Here is a 19,821-nt window from a genome sequence, read left to right on the forward strand (position 1 = left end):
TGTAGTCTCCATCTCAATTAGAGTGCAACGGTGAGTAGATCCGATCGTTGTCGGAACGCAGCGACGGTCGAAGAAACAAATCCGATTGTGGAGCAAGATAGTGTTAGAGTGATCGACATCTCGATTAGAGCGCAACGATGAGTAGATCTGGTCTTTGTCGGAGCACGATGGCGGTCAAAGAAGCGGATCCGGTCGTGGGGCGAGATGGCGTTAGGGTGATCAACATCTCGATTGGAGCCCGATGGTAAGTAGATCTAGTCATTGCCGGAGCGCAGCGGTGGTCGAAAAAGCGGATTCAGTCGTGGAGTGAGATGAAGATTAAAGTATTAGAGTAACTAAATTAGATTAGAATATTAGAGTAGTTTAAATATTTTTAAGAATAAAAGAGTAAATTTAGAGATTATGGTCATTTTATCGATTGTAAATATATTTTTTATCAATGAAATTGTTAGTAGGTATTTAAAACCACTAACCTTAAAAATAAACAATGTTTTGAAAAATAAAACAGGATCTTGAATAAAGGGATGTTTATATATTCCGCTAGAACATTAAAAAAAAAAAAAGAGGTGCTTGATATTGTCCATGATTGTATTCTTTTTATATTTGGTGCTTGATATTGTCAAAGAAAATGAGAGATAATATTTGTGGAATCATGGAATAAATTGTTTCGAAATTAACAAAGGAACTCAAGAAAGTTAATTAGCTCCGAGTACAAGGAATTCAGGACAGAACCAACTAAAGTTTCTGTTGAATTTGAGATAGAATTTGAAGAGTAGATATATTATTAATAATTATTCTACTCTCTATTATAGTCTTATTAAAATGCATGATCTATATATAATGGATACAAGGCGTATAGTCGTTAGAGAAAAGAAATACAATTAGAAAGTAAAGTGTACAAAACCTGTTGGAAAAATATTCATAAATGATAAATTTCGGAAGAATATAAAAAAAGCAAAAAGTTGGGGGATATTTTGTAAAGGGTTCACTTTATAGCATCTCCAATTTGTGTTTTGTTTCTTAATCTTTAACATTCTCTTTTTAAGTTGGGTTTGAACGTAAAATTTTTGCCGATTCTTTTACTTTTTTCTTCTTTAGATTTTCTCTTTTGAGCCCAAGTCTTAAATTCATTTTCACTTATTTGGACTGCTTCTCTTTCTTCCATTTAAAAAATTTTAGTCCAATTTATTCTCTTCGTTGGGTTGATTTCTTTTTTACTAATCTCGTTTTTCCTCTTCTTTTTTGGGCTTTGGCCTTTTTAATCCTTCTTTTATTTTTTATTATTATTTTTTTAATCTCCTGATTCTCCCAGTTACCTTCCATTCTCCTCTTTTATTTTACTCCATTTCATTATTTTTTATTTTTACTTCTCTTTTCTCTCTTTTCGACTCTTACAAAACTTCTTATCTTTGTTATTTTGTTCTCAATCCCGATCTAGGGTTTTCTCTCTTTGTGACACGATGTTGCTACTTTAGTTGTGTAGTGCGCAAGCTTGTCGCCGCAGCTGACGACAGAAGTACAGGTTATTTGATGTTTAATACCTTCCAAATTTTGTCAATTTGAATATCATTTGATTATTCATTTGAGTTGAGTTGAGATCCAGTCCCACAAAAAAAATTTCATGCACATATTTAGTTTGTCCGTTTGCCTTAAAATCTGTAAAAGACATGTCTCGTGCGTAAAAAGCAAAGGATTCGTGCTTATTTAAGATGGTTAGATTGTTGAACATTTGAACTGCGAGCTTAGTGCAGTGGCAAGAGCACTCGTTTCTCTTCTAAAAGAACGCAAGTTCAATTCTTAAAACTAACATCTAAAAGATACTAGGGTATGTCGGAGCTATTTAATAAAAAAAAAGAAAAAAATGTTGAATATTTTTTATTTAACAAAGGTTGGGGTTCAATATTTCATTTTCTATTAGCCATAAGTACAAGATGAAATACAACTAGTACAAGATGAAAAATAACCAGAAGAAGATGAAAGACAATTAGAAAAAAAAATATGAAAGACAATCAGAAGAAAATAAAATACAACAAGAAAAATATCAAATACAACTAGAAGAAGATAAAATACAACTAGTAGTAGACGAAAGACAAGTAGTATAACTTAAAAGACAACAAGTATAATATGAAATACATTGAGAAGAAAATAAAATACAACTTGAAGAAGATGAAATGCAATCAGTAGAGCATTAAAGACAACTAGAAGAAGATAAAAAATAACTAGAAGAAGATGTAAATACAACCAGTATTAGAAAGACAACCGAAACAAGATGAAGTACAACAAGTAGAAAATGAAATAAAACTAGAAGAAGAGGAAATACAACCAGTAGTAGATGAATGACAATCAGTAGTAGATGAATGACAACCAGTAGAATATGAAAGACAACCAGAATAATATGAATTATAACTAGAAGAAGATGAAAGACAACAGGAAGAACATGAAAGACAACAAGAAGAACATGAAAGACAACTTGTACACGATGAAAGACAACAAATACAAGATGCAACACAAATTGTACAAGATGAAAGACAACTAGAAGAAGATGAGAAATAACCATAAGAAAATGAAAAAAAAAAAAAACAACCAGTAGTAGATGAAACACAGCCATAAAAAGATGATGGACAATCAGTATAAGATGAAGCACAACTAGAATAATATGAAAGACAACCGGTACAAGCTGAGAGACAACTAGTATAAAATGAAAGACAACTAGAAGAACATGAAAGACAATAAGAAGAACATAAAATACAACTAAAAGAAGTTGAACTACAACCAGTATAACATGAAAGACAATTAAAAAATCCATCAGTAGAACATGAAAGACAACTAGTGCAAGATAAACAACAACTTGTACAATATGAAAAAAAAAACAAGAAAGATGAAAGACAACCAGAAGAAGATAAAATATAATTAGAAAAAAAATCAAATATAATTAGAAAAAAATCAAATACAACTAGAAGAAGATGAAATACAACCATTAGTAGACGAAAGAAAAAACATAAGAACATGAAAGAAAAACTAATAGAACAAGAAATACAATGAGAAAAAAAATAAAATATAACTTGAAGAATATGAAATGCTCAACAAGAAGAATATGAAATGCTCAACAAAAAGAATATGAAATACAACTAGTACTAGATAAAAGACAATTAGAACAAGATGAAATACAACAAGTAGAATATGAAATAAAACAATCAAATACAACTAGAAACAGATGAAATACAATCATTAGTAGACGAAAGAAAAATATAAGAACATGAAATAAAACTAATAGAACAAGAAAGACAATGAGAAGAAAATAAAATATAACTTGAAGAATATGAAATGCAATCAGTAGAATATGAAAGACAACAAGAAGAATATGAAATATAACTAGTACTAGATGAAAGACAACTAGAACAAGATGAAAGACAACAAGTAGAATATGAAATAAAACAAGAAAAGATGAAATACAACCAGTAGTAGATGAATGACAACTAGTAGAATATGAAAGACAACCAAAACAAGATGAATTACAACTAGAAGAAGAAGAAGAAAAACAATCAGTAGTAGATGAAAGACAATCAGTAGAACATAAAAAATAACTTGTACACGATAAAAAACAATCAGTAGAAGATGAAATACAAATTGTACAAAAGGAAATACAACTAGAAGAAGATGACAGAAAACCTGATGAGAATGAAAGACAACTAGAAGAAAAAAAAAACTATTACAAGACACAACCATAAGTAGATGAAAGACAACTAGAAGAAGTTGAAATACAACCAGAAGAACAAGAAATACAGCTACAAGAACATGAAATAAAACTAGAAAAAAAAATGAAATACAATCATTATAACATGAAAGTCAACTAGCAGAACAAGAAAGACAACCAGTAGAACATGAAATACAACTCGCACAAGATGAAAGACAACCAGTACAACGTAAAAAATAATAAGAAAAATATGAAATACAACCAAACAAAGATGTAATACAACTAGAAAAAGATGAAATATAACTAGAAGAAGATAAAATACAACCAATAGTAGACGAAAGACAAACATAATAACATGAAAAACAATTATTAGAACATGAAAGACAACAAGTTGAATATGAAAGACAGTGAGAAGAAAATGAAATACATCTAGAAGAAGATGAAATGAAATCAGTAGAACATGGAAGACAATCAGAAGAAGATGAAAGACAATCACAAGAAGATGAAATACAATACAACAATAAAGACAACAAGTACCAGATAGTAAGAGAAGGGAGTGGTTACTACACTCATACAACACTCCAATTGAAGGTGTTTGAAGCACTCTAGTAGAGTCCCCAAATGGCAAGAGAAAAAGGTAGTTGCAAACCTAATACAACCCTCCAATTGAAGGTCTTTGCAGCACTTTACAAGTGTCTATTGGTAAGGAAAATGGATAGTTGCTATCCTACTAAAACACTCCAATTAAATGTATTTGTAGCACACTTGTAGTGTCTCTAGATGGCAAGATATAATAACAGTTGCAACCCTAATACAATACTCCAATTGAAGATCTTTGTAGCACTCTAGTAGTGTCTCTAGATAGCAAGAGAAGGGGGTGGTTGCAACCCTAATACAACGCTCCAATTGAAGGTGTTTGGACCACTCTAGTATTGTTTACAGATGGCAAGAGAAGAGGGTAGTTGCAACTCTAATACAACACTCCAATGGAAAGTCTTTGTAGCACAACAATAGTGTCTCCTAATAGCAAAAGAAGGGGGTGGTTTCAACCCTAATACATCACTCCAATTAGAAGAAAAACAACCTTAATACAACACTTCAATTAAATACAACCAGAAGAAGGTGTATCCAGATGGCAAGATAATAGGGCATTTACAACCCTAATGCAACACTTCAATTAAAGGTGTTTAGAGCACTCCAATAGTGTCTCCAGATGACAAGATAATAGAAAATTTAAAACCCTAATACAACACTCCAATTGATGGTGTTTGGCGCACTCTAGTAGTGTCTCCAGATGGGAAGATAATAGGGCATTTACAACCCTAATACAATACTCCAATAGAAGGTGTTTGGCACACTCTAGTAGTGTCTACAGATGGAAGATAATAGGGCATTTACAACGCAAACGCAACACTCCAATTGATGGTGTTTGGAGTACTCTAGTAGTGTCTCCAGATGGCAAGATAATCGGCCATTTACAACCCTAATACAACCCTCCAATTGAAGGTGTTTGGAGCACTCTAATAATGCATCTATATCGGAAGATAATAGGGCATTTACAACACTAATACAACCCTCCAATTAAAGGTGTTTGGAGTATTCTAGTAGTGTCCCATGATGGCAAGATAATATGGCATTTAAAACCCCAATATATCACTCCAATTGATGGTGTTTGGAGCACTCTAGTAGCGTCTCCAGATGGCAAGATAATATGACATTTACCACCTTAATACAACACTCCAATTGAAGGTGTTTGAAGCACTCTAGTAGTGTCTCCAGATGGAAAGATAATAGGGCATTTACAACCCTAATACAGCACTCCAATTATTGATGTTTGGAGCACTCTAGTAGTGTCTCCAGATGGCAAGATAATCGGCCATTTACAATCCTATTATAGCCCTCTAATTGATGGTGTTTGGAGCACTCTAGTAGTGTCTCCAAAAGGCAAGATAATAGGGCATTTACAACCCTAATACAACAAGCCAATTGAAGGTCTTTGGAGCACTCTAGTGTCTCTAGATGGCAAGATAATAAGGCATTTACAACCCTAACACTCCAATTGAGGTTGTTTGGAGCACGCTAGTAGTGACCCCATATGACGAGATAATAGGGCATTTACAACCCTAATAAACACTCCAATTGATGGTGTTTGTAGAACTCAAGTGGTGTCTCTATATAGCAAGATAACAGGGCAATTACAACCCTAATACAACACTCCAATTATTGGTGTTTGGAGCACTTAGTGTCTCCAGAAACCCGTTTAAGGCATTTACAACCCTAATACAACACTCAAATTGATGGTGTTTGCAGCACTCTACTGCTGTCTCTATATAGCAATATAATAGGTCATTTACAACCCTAATACAACTCTCCAATTGATGGTGTTTGGAGCACTCTAGTAGTCTCTCCATATGGCAAGATAACAGGGCAATTACAACCCAAATACAACACTTTAATTGAAGGTGTTTGGAGCACCCTAGTAGTGTCTCCAGATGGAAAGATAAAAAAACATTTCCAACCCTAATACAGCGCTCCAATTGATGGTGTATGCAGCACTCTAATAGTGTCTCTATATGGAAATATAATAGGCCATTAACAACCCCAATACAACTCTCTAATTGATGGTGTTTGGAGCACTCTAGTAGTGTCTCTAGATGGAAATATAATAGGGCAATTACAACCCTAATACAACACTCCAATTATTGGTGTTTGGAATACTCTAGTACAGAAAGCAAGATAATCGGCCATTTACAATCCTAATATAACCCTCCAATTGAAGGTGTTTGGAGCACTCTAATAGTTTCTCCATATGACAAGATAAATGGACATTTACAACCCTAAAACAACACTCAAATTGATTGTGTTTGTAGCACTATAGTGCTGTCTCTATATAGCCATATAATAGGCCATTTACAACCCTAATATAACTCTCCAATTAATGGTGTTTGGAGCACTCTAGTAGTGTCTCTAGATGGCAAGATAATAGGGCAATAACAACCAAAATATAGCAACTCTAATTGAAGGTGTTTGGAGCACCCTAGTAGTGTCTCCAGATGGAAAGATAAAAGGGCATTTCCAACCTTAATACAGCACTTCAATTGATGGCGTATGCAGCACTCTAGTAGTGTCTCTATATGGCAATATAATAGGCCATTTACAACCCTAATACAACTCTCTAATTGATGGTGTTTGGAGCACTCTAGTAGTGTATCCAGATGGCAAGATAATAGGCATTTACAACTCTAATACAGCACTCCAATTGATGGTCTTTGGAGCACTCTAGTAGCGTCTCCATATGGCAAGATAATAAGCCATTCACAACCCTAATACAACACTCCAATTGGTGTTTTGAGCACTCTAATAGTGCCTTTAGATGGCAAGATTATAGGGCATTTACAACCCTAATAAAACAAGCCAATTGAATGTGTTTGGAGCACTCTAGTACTGTCTCTAGATGGCAAGATAATAGGACATTTACAACCCTAATACAACACTCCAATTGAAGTTGTTTGGAGCACTCTAGTAGTGTCTCCATATGACGAGATAATAGGGCATTTACAACCCTAATACAACACTCCAATTGATGGTATTTGTAGCACTCTAGTGCTGTCTCTATATAGCAATATAATAGGCCATTTACAACCCTAATACAACTCTCCAATTGAAATTGTTTGGAGCATTCCAGTAGTGTCTCCATATGACGAGATAATAGGGCATTTCCAACGCAAATACAACACTAAAATTGAATGTATTTGTAGCACTCTAGTAGCGTCTCCGGATGGCAAGATAATAAGCCATTTACAACCCTAATACAACCCTCAAATTGAAGGTGCTTCGAGCACTCTAATAGTGCCTTTAGATGGCAAGATTATGGGACATTTACAACCCTAATACAACACTCCAATTGAAGTTGTTTGGAGCACTCTAGTAGTGTCTCCATATGCCGAGATAATAGGTCATTTACAACCCAAATAGAGCACTCCAATTGATGGTGTTTGGAGCACCCTAGTAGCGTCTCCAGATGGCAAGATAATAAGCCATTTACAACCCTAATACAACCCTCCAATTGAAGGTGTTTGGAGCACTCTAATAGTGTCTTTAGATGGCAAGATTATAGGGCATTTACAACCCTAATACAACACTCCAATTGAAGTTGTTTGCAGCACTCTAGTAGTGTCTCCATATGACGAGATAATAGGGCATTTCCAACGCAAATACAACACTCCAATTGAATGTATTTGTAGCACTCTAGTAGCGTCTCCAGATGGCAAGATAATAAGCCATTTACAACCCTAATACAACCTTCAAATTGAAGGTGTTTCGAGCACTCTAATAGTGCCTTTAGATGGCAAGATTATGGGACATTTACAACCCTAATACAACACTCCAATTGAAGTTGTTTGGAGCACTCTAATAGTGCCTTTAGATGGCAAGATTATAGGGCATTTACAACCCTAATACAACACTCCAATTGAATGTATTTGTAGCACTCTAGAGTGCTCCAAACAAGATTATAGGGCATTTACAACCCTAATACAACACTCCAATTGAAATTGTTTGGAGCACTCTAGTAGTGTCTCCATATGACGAGATAATAGGGCATTTCCAACGCAAATACAACACTAAAATTGAATGTATTTGTAGCACTCTAGTAGCGTCTCCGGATGGCAAGATAATAAGCCATTTACAACCCTAATACAACCCTCAAATTGAAGGTGCTTCGAGCACTCTAATAGTGCCTTTAGATGGCAAGATTATGGGACATTTACAACCCTAATACACTCCAATTGAAGTTGTTTGGAGCACTCTAGTAGTGTCTCCATATGCCGAGATAATAGGTCATTTGCAACCCTAATAGAGCACTCCAATTGATGGTGTTTGGAGCACTCTAGTAGCGTCTCCAAATGTCAAGATAATAAGCCATTTACAACCCTAATACAACCCTCCAATTGAAGGTGTCTAGAGCACTCTAATAGTGCCTTTGGATGGCAAGATTATAGGGCATTTACAACCCTAATACAACACTCCAATTGAAGTTGTTTGCAGCACTCTAGTAGTGTCTCCATATGACGAGATAATAGGGTATTTCCAACCCAAATACAACATTCCAATTGAATGTATTTGTAGCACTCTAGTAGCGTCTCCAGATGGCAAGATAATAAGCCATTTACAACCCTAATACAACCCTCAAATTGAAGGTGTTTCGATCACTCTAATAGTGCCTTTAGATGGCAAGATTATGGGACATTTACAACCCTAATACAACACTCCAAATGAAGTTGTTTGGAGCACTCTAGTAGTGTCTCCATATGACGAGATAATAGGTCATTTACAACCCAAATACAACACTCCAATTGAATGTATTTGTAGCACTCTAGTGGTGTCTCCATACGACGAGATAATAGGGCATTTACAACCCAAATAGAGCACTCCAATTGATGGTGTTTGGAGCACTCCAATTGATGGTGTTTGGAGCATTCTAGTAGCGTCTCCAAATGGCAAGATAATAAGCCATTTACAACCATAACACAACTAATAGTGCCTTCAGATGGCAAGATTATAGGGCATTTACAACCCTAATACAACAAGTCAATTGAAGGTGTTTGGAGCACTCTAGTAGATGGCAAAATAATAGGTCATTTAAAACCCTAATACAACATTCCAATTGAAGGTGTTTGGGACACCCTAGTAGTGTCTCCAGATGGAAAGATAAAAGGGCATTTCCAACCCTAATACAGCACTCCAATTGATGGTGTATGCACCACTCTAGTAGTGTCTCTATATGGCTATATAATATGCCATTTACAACTCTAATACAACTCTCCAATTGATAGTGTTTGGAGAACTCTAGAAGTATCTCCAGATGGCAAGATAATAGGGCATTTACAACTCTAATACAGCACTCCAATTGATGGTGTTTGGAGCACTCTAGTAGCGTCTCCAGATGGCAAGATAATAGGCCATTTGCAACCCTAATACAACCCTCAAATTGAAGGTGTTTGGAGCACTCTAATAGTGCCTTTAGATGGCAAGATTATAGGGCATTTACAACCCTAATAAAACAAGCCAATTGAATGTGTTTGGAGCACTCTAGTAGTGTCTCTAGATGGCAAGATAATAGGGCATTTACAACCCAAATAGAGCACTCCATTTGATGGTGTTTGGAGCACTCCAGTAGCGTCTCCAAATGGCAAGATAATAAGCCATTTACAACCCTAATAAAACCCTCCAATTGAAGGTGTTTGGAGCACTCTAATAGTGCCTTTAGATGGGAAGATTATACGGCATTTACAATCCTAATAAAACAAGTCAATTGAAGGTGTTTGGAGCACTCTAGTAGTGTCTCTAGATGGAAATATAATAGGGCAATTACAACCCTAATACAACACTCCAATTATTGGTGTTTGGAATACTCTAGTACAGAAAGCAAGATAATCGGCCATTTACAATCCTAATATAACCCTCCAATTGAAGGTGTTTGGAGCAGTCCAATAGTTTCTCCATATGACAAGATAAATGGACATTTACAACCCTCATACAACACTCAAATTGATGGTGTTTGTAGCACTACAGTGCTGTCTCTATATAGCCATATAATAGGCCATTTACAACCCTAATATAACTCTCCAATTGATGGTGTTTGGTGCACTCTAGTAGTGTCTCCATATTACGAGATAATAGGCCATTTACAACCCTAATACAACACTCCAATTGATGGTCTTTGTAGCACTCTAGTGCTGTCTCTATATAGCAATATAATAAACCATTTACAACCCTAATACAACTCTCCAATTGATGGTGTTTGGAGCACTCTAGTAATGTCTTCAGATGGCAAGATAATAGGGCATTTACAACCCAAATAGAGCACTCCAATTGATGGTGTTTGGAGCACTCTAGTAGCTTCTCCAAATGGCAAGATAATAAGCCATTTACAACCCTAATACAACCCTCCAATTGAAGGTGTTTGGAGGACTCTAATAGTGCCTTTAGATGGCAAGATTATAGGGCATTTACAACCCTAATGAAACAAGTCAATTGAAGGTGTTTGGAGCACTCTAGTAGTGTCTCCATATGACAAGATAATAGGGCATTTACAACTCTAATACAACACTCCAATTGATGGTGTTTGGAGCACTCTAGTAGCGTCTCCAGATGGCAAGATAATAAGCCATTTACAACCCTAATACAACCCTCAAATTGAAGGTGTTTCGAGCACTCTAATAGTGCCTCTTTAGATGGCAAGACTATAGGACATTTACAACCCTAATACAACACTCCAATTGAAATTGTTTGGAGCACTCTAGTAGTGTCTCCATATGACGAGATAATAGGGCATTTCCAACGCAAATACAACACTAAATTTGAATGTATTTGTAGCACTCTAGTAGCGTCTCCGGATGGCAAGATAATAAGCCATTTACAACCCTAATACAACCCTCAAATTGAAGGTGCTTCGAGCTCTCTAATAGTGCCTTTAGATGACAAGATTATGGGACATTTACAACCCTAATACAACACTCCAATTGAAGTTGTTTGGAGCACTCGAGTAGTGTCTCCATATGCCGAGATAATAGGTCATTTACAACCCAAATAGAGCACTCCAATTGATGGTGTTTGGAGCACTCTAGTAGCGTCTCCAAATGGCAAGATTATAAGCCATTTACAACCCTAATACAACCCTCAAATTGAAGGTGCTTCGAGCACTCTAATAGTGGCTTTAGATGGCAAGATTATGGGACATTTACAACCCTAATACAACACTCCAATTGAAGTTGTTTGGAGCACTCTAGTAGTGTCTCCATATGCCGAGATAATAGGTCATTTACAACCCAAATAGAGCACTCCAATTGATGGTGTTTGGAGCACTCTAGTAGCGTCTCCAAATGGCAAGATTATAAGCCATTTACAACCCTAATACAACCCTCCAATTGAAGGTGTTTGGAGCACTCTAATAGTGCCTTTAGATGGCAAGATTATAGGGCATTTACAACCCTAATACAACAAGCCAATTGAAGGTGTTTGGAGCACTCTAGTAGTGTCTCTAGATGGCAAGATAATAGGTTATTTAAAAGCCCAATACAACACTCCAAGTGAAGTTGTTTGGAGCACTCTAGTAGTGTCTCCATATGACGAGATAATAAGCCATTTACAACCCTAATACAACCCTCCAATTGAAGGTGTTTAGAGCACTCTAATAGTGCCTTTAGATGGCAAGATTATAGGGCATTTACAACCCTAATAAATCAAGCCAATTGAAGGTGTTTGCAGCACTCTAGTAGTGTCTCTAGATGGAAATATAATAGGGCAATTACAACCCTAATACAACACTCCAATTATTGGTGTTTGGAATATTCTAGTACAGAAAGCAAGATAATCGGCCATTTACAATCCTAATATAACCCTCCAATTGAAGGTGTTTGGAGCACTCTAATAGTTTCTCCATATGACAAGATAAATGGACATTTACAACTCTAATACAACACTCAAATTGATGGTGTTTGTAGCACTATAGTGCTGTCTCTATATAGCCATATAATAGGTCATTTACAACCCTAATACAACTCTCCAATTGATGGGGTTTGGACCACTCTAGTAGTGTCTCCAGATGGCAAGTTAATAGGGCAATGACAACTCTAATACAGCACTCCAATTGATGCTGTATGCAGCACTCTAGTAGTGTCTCCAGATGGCAAGATAATAGGGCATTTACAACTCTAATACAGCACTCCAATTGATGGTGTTTGGAGCACTCTAGTAGCGTCTCCAGATGGCAAGATAATAAGCCATTTACAACCCTAATACAACCCTCAAATTGAAGGTGTTTCGAGCACTCTAATAGTGCCTTTAGATGGCAAGATTATAGGGCATTTACAACCCTAATAAAACAAGCCAATGGAAGGTGTTTGGAGCACTCTAGTAGTGTCTCTTGATGGCAAGATAATAGGACATTTACAACCCTAATACAACACTCCAATTGAAGTTGTTTGGAGCACTCTAGTAGTGTCTCCATATGACGAGATAATAGGGCAGTTACAACCCGAATACAACACTCCAATTGATGGTATTTGTAGCACTCTAGTGCTGTCTATATAGCAATATAATAGGCCATTTACAACCCTAATACAACTCTCCAATTGATGGTGTTTGGAGCACTCTAGTAATGTCTCCAGATGGCAAGATAATAGGGCATTTACAACCCAAATAGAGCACTCCAATTGATGGTGTTTGGAGCACTCTATTAGCGTCTCCAAATAGCAAGATAATAAGCCATTTACAACCCTAATACAACCCTCCAATTGAAGTTGTTTGGAGCACTCTAGTAGTGTCTCCATATGACGAGATAATAGGGCATTTACAACCCCAATACAACACTCCAATTGAATGTATTTGTAGCACTCTAGTGGTGTCACTTACAACACAAATACAACTCTCCAATTGATGGTGTTTGGAGCACTCTCGTAGTGTCTCTAGATGGCAAGATAATAGGGCAATTACAACACAAATGCAGCACTCCAATTGAAGGTGTCTGGGGCACATTAGTAGTGTCTCCAGATAGAAAGATAAAAGGGCATTTTCAACCCTAATACAGCACTCCAATTGATGGTGTATGCAGCACTCTAGTAGTGTCTCTATATGGCTATATAATATGTCATTTACAACCCTAATACAACTCTCCAATTCATGGTATTTGGAGCACTTTAGTAGTGTCTCCAGATGGCAAGATAATAGGGCAATTACAACCCTAATACAGCACTCCAAATATTGGTGTTTGGAGCACTCTCGTAGTGTCTCCAGATGGCAAGATAATAGGACAATTACAACCCTAATAAAACAAGCCAATTGAAGGTGTTTGGAGCACTCTAGTAGTGTCTCTAGATGGCAAGATAATAGGACATTTACAACCCTAATACAACACTCCAATTGAAGTTGTTTGGAGCACTCTAGTAGTGTCTCCATATGACGAGATAATAGGGCATTTACAACCCCAATACAACACTCCAATTGAATGTATTTGTAGCACTCTAGTGGTGTCACTATATAGCAATATAATAGGCCATTTACAACACAAATACAACTCTCCAATTGATGGTCTTTGGAGCACTCTCGTAGTGTCTCTAGATGGCAAGATAATAGGGCAATTACAACACAAATGCAGCACTCCAATTGAAGGTGTCTGGGGCACCCTAGTAGTGTCTCCAGATGGAAAGATAAAAGGGCATTTTCAACCCTAATACAGCACTCCAATTGATGATGCAGCACTCTAGTAGTGTCTCTATATGGCTATATAATATGCCATTTACAACCCTAATACAACTCTCCAATTGATGGTGTTTGGAGCACTCTAGAAGCGTTCCAGATGGCAAGATAATAGGGTATTTACAACTCTAATACAACACTCCAATTGATGGTGTTTGGAGTACTCTAGTAGCGTCTCCAGATGGCATGATAATAAGCCATTTACAACCCTAATACAACCCTCAAATTGAAGGTGTTTTGAGTACTCTAATAGTGCCTTTAGATGGCAAGATTATAGAGCATTTACAACCCTAATAAAACAAGCCAATTGAAGGTGTTTGGAGCACTCTAGTAGTGTCTCTAGATGGCAAGATAATAGGACATTTACAACTCTAATACAACACTCCAATTGAAGTTGTTTGGAGCACTCTAGTAGTGTCTCCATATAACGAGATAATATGGCATTTACAACCCTAATACAACACTCCAATTTATGGTATTTGTAGCACTCTAGTGCTGTCTCTATATAGCAATATAATAGGCCATTTACAACCCTAATATAACTCTACAATTGATGGTGTTTGGAGCACTCTAGTAGTGTCTCTAGATGGCAATACGAAGGGCAATTACCACCCAAATACAGCACTCCAATTGAAGGTATTTGGAGCACCCTTGTAGTGTCTCCAGATGGAAATATAAAAGGGCATCTCCAACCCTAATACAGCACTCCAATTGATGGTGTATTCAGCACTCTAGTAATGTCTCTAGATGGCAAGATAATAGGGCATTTACAACCCAAATACAGCACTCCAATTGATGGTGTTTGGAGCACTCTAGTAGCGTCTCCAGATGGCAAGATAATAAGCCATTTACAACCCTAATACAACCCTCAAATTGAAGGTGTTTCGAGCACTCTAATAGTGGCTTTAGATGGCAAGACTATAGGACATCTACAACCCTAATACAACACTCCATTTGAAGTTGTTTGGAGCACTCTAGTAGTGTCTCCATATGATGAGATAATAGGGCATTTACAACCCAAATACAACACTCCTATTGAATGTATTTTTAGTACTCTAGTGGTGTCGCTATATACCAATATAATAGGCCATTTACAACTCAAATACAACTCTCCAATTGATGGTGTTTGGAGCACTCTCGTAGTGTCTCTAGATGGCAAGATAATAGGGCAATTACAACACAAATACAGCACTCCAATTGAAGGTGTATGGGGCACCCTAGTAGTGTCTCCAGATGGAAAGATAAATGGGCATTTCCAACCCTAATACATCACTCCAATTGATGGTGTATGCAGCACTCTAGTAGTGTCTCTATATGGCTATATAATATGTCATTTACAACCCTAATACAACTCTCCAATTCATGGTATTTGGAGCACTTTAGTAGTGTCTCCAGATGGCAAGATAATAGGGCAATTACAACCCTAATACAGCACTCCAAATATTGGTGTTTGGAGCACTCTCGTAGTGTCTCCAGATGGCAAGATAATAGGACAATTACAACCCTAATAAAACAAGCCAATTGAAGGTGTTTGGAGCACTCTAGTAGTGTCTCTAGATGGCAAGATAATAGGACATTTACAACCCTAATACAACACTCCAATTGAAGTTGTTTGGAGCACTCTAGTAGTGTCTCCATATGACGAGATAATAGGGCATTTACAACCCCAATACAACACTCCAATTGAATGTATTTGTAGCACTCTAGTGGTGTCACTATATAGCAATATAATAGGCCATTTACAACACAAATACAACTCTCCAATTGATGGTCTTTGGAGCACTCTCGTAGTGTCTCTAGATGGCAAGATAATAGGGCAATTACAACACAAATGCAGCACTCCAATTGAAGGTGTCTGGGGCACCCTAGTAGTGTCTCCAGATGGAAAGATAAAAGGGCATTTTCAACCCTAATACAGCACTCCAATTGATGATGCAGCACTCTAGTAGTGTCTCTATATGGCTATATAATATGCCATTTACAACCCTAATACAACTCTCCAATTGATGGTGTTTGGAGCACTCTAGAAGCGTTCCAGATGGCAAGATAATAGGGTATTTACAACTCTAATACAACACTCCAATTGATGGTGTTTGGAGTACTCTAGTAGCGTCTCCAGATGGCATGATAATAAGCCATTTACAACCCTAATACAACCCTCAAATTGAAGGTGTTTTGAGTACTCTAATAGTGCCTTTAGATGGCAAGATTATAGAGCATTTACAACCCTAATAAAACAAGCCAATTGAAGGTGTTTGGAGCACTCTAGTAGTGTCTCTAGATGGCAAGATAATAGGACATTTACAACTCTAATACAACACTCCAATTGAAGTTGTTTGGAGCACTCTAGTAGTGTCTCCATATAACGAGATAATATGGCATTTACAACCCTAATACAACACTCCAATTTATGGTATTTGTAGCACTCTAGTGCTGTCTCTATATAGCAATATAATAGGCCATTTACAACCCTAATATAACTCTACAATTGATGGTGTTTGGAGCACTCTAGTAGTGTCTCTAGATGGCAATACGAAGGGCAATTACCACCCAAATACAGCACTCCAATTGAAGGTATTTGGAGCACCCTTGTAGTGTCTCCAGATGGAAATATAAAAGGGCATCTCCAACCCTAATACAGCACTCCAATTGATGGTGTATTCAGCACTCTAGTAATGTCTCTAGATGGCAAGATAATAGGGCATTTACAACCCAAATACAGCACTCCAATTGATGGTGTTTGGAGCACTCTAGTAGCGTCTCCAGATGGCAAGATAATAAGCCATTTACAACCCTAATACAACCCTCAAATTGAAGGTGTTTCGAGCACTCTAATAGTGGCTTTAGATGGCAAGACTATAGGACATCTACAACCCTAATACAACACTCCATTTGAAGTTGTTTGGAGCACTCTAGTAGTGTCTTCATATGATGAGATAATAGGGCATTTACAACCCAAATACAACACTCATATTGAATGTATTTTTAGTACTCTAGTGGTGTCGCTATATACCAATATAATAGGCCATTTACAACTCAAATACAACTCTCCAATTGATGGTGTTTGGAGCACTCTCGTAGTGTCTCTAGATGGCAAGATAATAGGGCAATTACAACACAAATACAGCACTCCAATTGAAGGTGTATGGGGCACCCTAGTAGTGTCTCTAGATGGAAAGATAAATGGGCATTTCCAACCCTAATACATCACTCCAATTGATGGTGTATGCAGCACTCTAGTAGTGTCTCTATATGGCTATATAATATGTCATTTACAACCCTAATACAACTCTCCAATTGATGGTGTTTGGAGCACTTTAGTAGTATCTCCAGATGGCAAGATAATAGGGCAATTACAACCCTAATACAGCACTCCAAATATTGGTGTTTGGAGCACTCTCGTAGTGTCTCCAGATGGCAAGATAATAGGACAATTACAACCCTAATAAAACAAGCCAATTGAAGGTGTTTGGAGCACTCTAGTAGTGTCTCTAGATGGCAAGATAATAGGACATTTACAACCCTAATACAACACTCCAATTGAAGTTGTTTGGAGCACTCTAGTAGTGTCTCCATATGACGAGATAATAGGAATTTACAACCCTAATACAACACTGCAATTGATAGTATATGTAGCACTCTAGTGCTGTCTCAATATAGCAATATAATAGGTCATTTACAACCCTAATACAACTCTCCAATTGATGGTGTTTGGAGCACTCTAGTAATGTCTCAAGATAATAGAGCATTTACAACCCAAATAGAGCACTCCAATTGATGGTGTTTGGGGCACTCTAGTAGCGTCTCCAAATGGCAAGATAATAGGACATTTACAACTCTAATACAACACTCCAATTGAAGTTGTTTGGAGGACTCTAGTAATGTCTCTAGATGGCAAGATAATAGGGCATTTACAACCCAAATACAGCACTCCAATTGATGGTGTTTGGAGCACTCTAGTAGTGCCTTTAGATGGCAAGATAATAAGCCATTTACAACCCTAATACAACCCTCCAATTGAAGGTGTTTGAAGCACTCTAATAGTGCCTTTAGATCGCAAGATTATAGGACATTTACAACCCTAATACAACACTCCAATTAGAGTATTAACAATACCCTTAACGGGTATACCCTACCCTACCCGCCCGTGCCCGCCGCCCGGGGTACCCGTGCCCGCGCCCGGGTATGGGTCGGGTACTCGGGTACGCGGGTAAGGGCAAAAACTAGACCGGACCCCGTTTTTTTGATCAATACCCGACCATACCCTACCCGACTATACCCGTACCCGACTAAACCCGTACCCGACTACCCGAGTATCCGTACCCGTATACCCGACCACTGTTCATGCCATTTCAAAATTCAAAATTTGTATTTTTTTTCCCCCAAAAAAATCAGATAAAAACCAGAAAAAACCAGAAAAAAACCAACAAAAAAACAAAAACAGAAAAAAACAGCAAAAAAAAAAATACCCGTACCCGCCCTACCCGTACCCGCCTTACCCGTCAAGGGTACACGGGTAAGGGTATAGGACGGGTAGGGTATGGTTTTTGAAAATTATACCCGCCATACCCGTACCCGTATACCCTTGTACCCGAGTATACCCGTACCCGTACCCGAGTCGGGTATACCCGGGGTACCCGTACCTGCCCGAGTATTCAAACACTAACTCCAATTGAAGTTGTTTGGAGCACTCTAGTCGTGTCTCCATATGACGAGATAATAGGGCATTTACAACTCAAATACAACACTCCAATTGAATGTATTTGTAGCACTCTAGTGGTGTCGCTATATAGCAATCTAATAGACCATTTACAACACAAATACATCCCTCCAATTGATGTTGTTTGGTGCACCCTCGTAGTGTCTCTAGATGGGAAGATAATATGGCATTTACAAACCTAGTACAACACTCAATTGAAGTTGTTTGGAGGACTCTAGCAGTGTCTCCATAAGACGAGATAATAGGGCATTTACAACCCTAATAAAACACTCTAATTGATGGTATTTGTAGCACTGTAGTGGTGTCTCTATATAACAATATAATAGGCCATTTACAACCCTAATACAACTCTCCAAGTGATAGTGTTTGGAGCACCCTAGTAGTGTCTCCAGATGGAAAGAAGAAATGGCATTTACAACTCTAATACAGCACTCCAATTGATGGTGTATGCAGCACTCTAGTAGTGTCTCTATATGGCAATATAATAGGCCATTTACAACCCTAATACAACTCTCCAATTGATGGTGTTTGGAGTACTCTAGTAGTGTCTCCAGATGACAATATAATAGGGAATTTACAACCCTAATACAACAAGCCAATTGAATGTGTTTGGAGCACTATAGTAGTGTCTCTAGATGGCAAGATAATAGGGCATTTACAACTCTAATACAACACTCCAATTGATGTTGTTTGGAGCACTCTATTAGTGTCTCCATATGACGAGATAATAGGGCATTTGCAACCCTAATACAACACTCCAATTTATGGTATTTGTAGCAATCTACTGGTGTCTCTATATAACAATATAATATGCCATTTACAACCCTAATACAACTCTCCAATTGATGGTGTTTGGAGCACTTTAGTAGTGTCTCTAGATGGCAAAATAATAGGGCATTTACAAACCTAGTACAACACTCCAATTGAAGTTGTTTGGAGGACTCTAGCAGTGTCTCCATAGGACGAGATAATAGGGCATTTACAACCCTAATAAAACACTCCAATTGATGGTATTTGTAGCACTCTAGTGGTGTCTCTATATAGCAATATAATAGGCCATTTACAACCCTAATACAACTCTCCAATTGATAGTGTTTGGAGCACCCTAGTAGTGTCTCCAGATGGAAAGAAGAAATGGCATTTACAACTC

This window comes from Carex rostrata, chromosome 8, assembly GCF_964058835.1.
Source record: "Carex rostrata chromosome 8, lpCarRost1.2, whole genome shotgun sequence".
NCBI lineage: Eukaryota > Viridiplantae > Streptophyta > Magnoliopsida > Poales > Cyperaceae > Carex > Carex rostrata.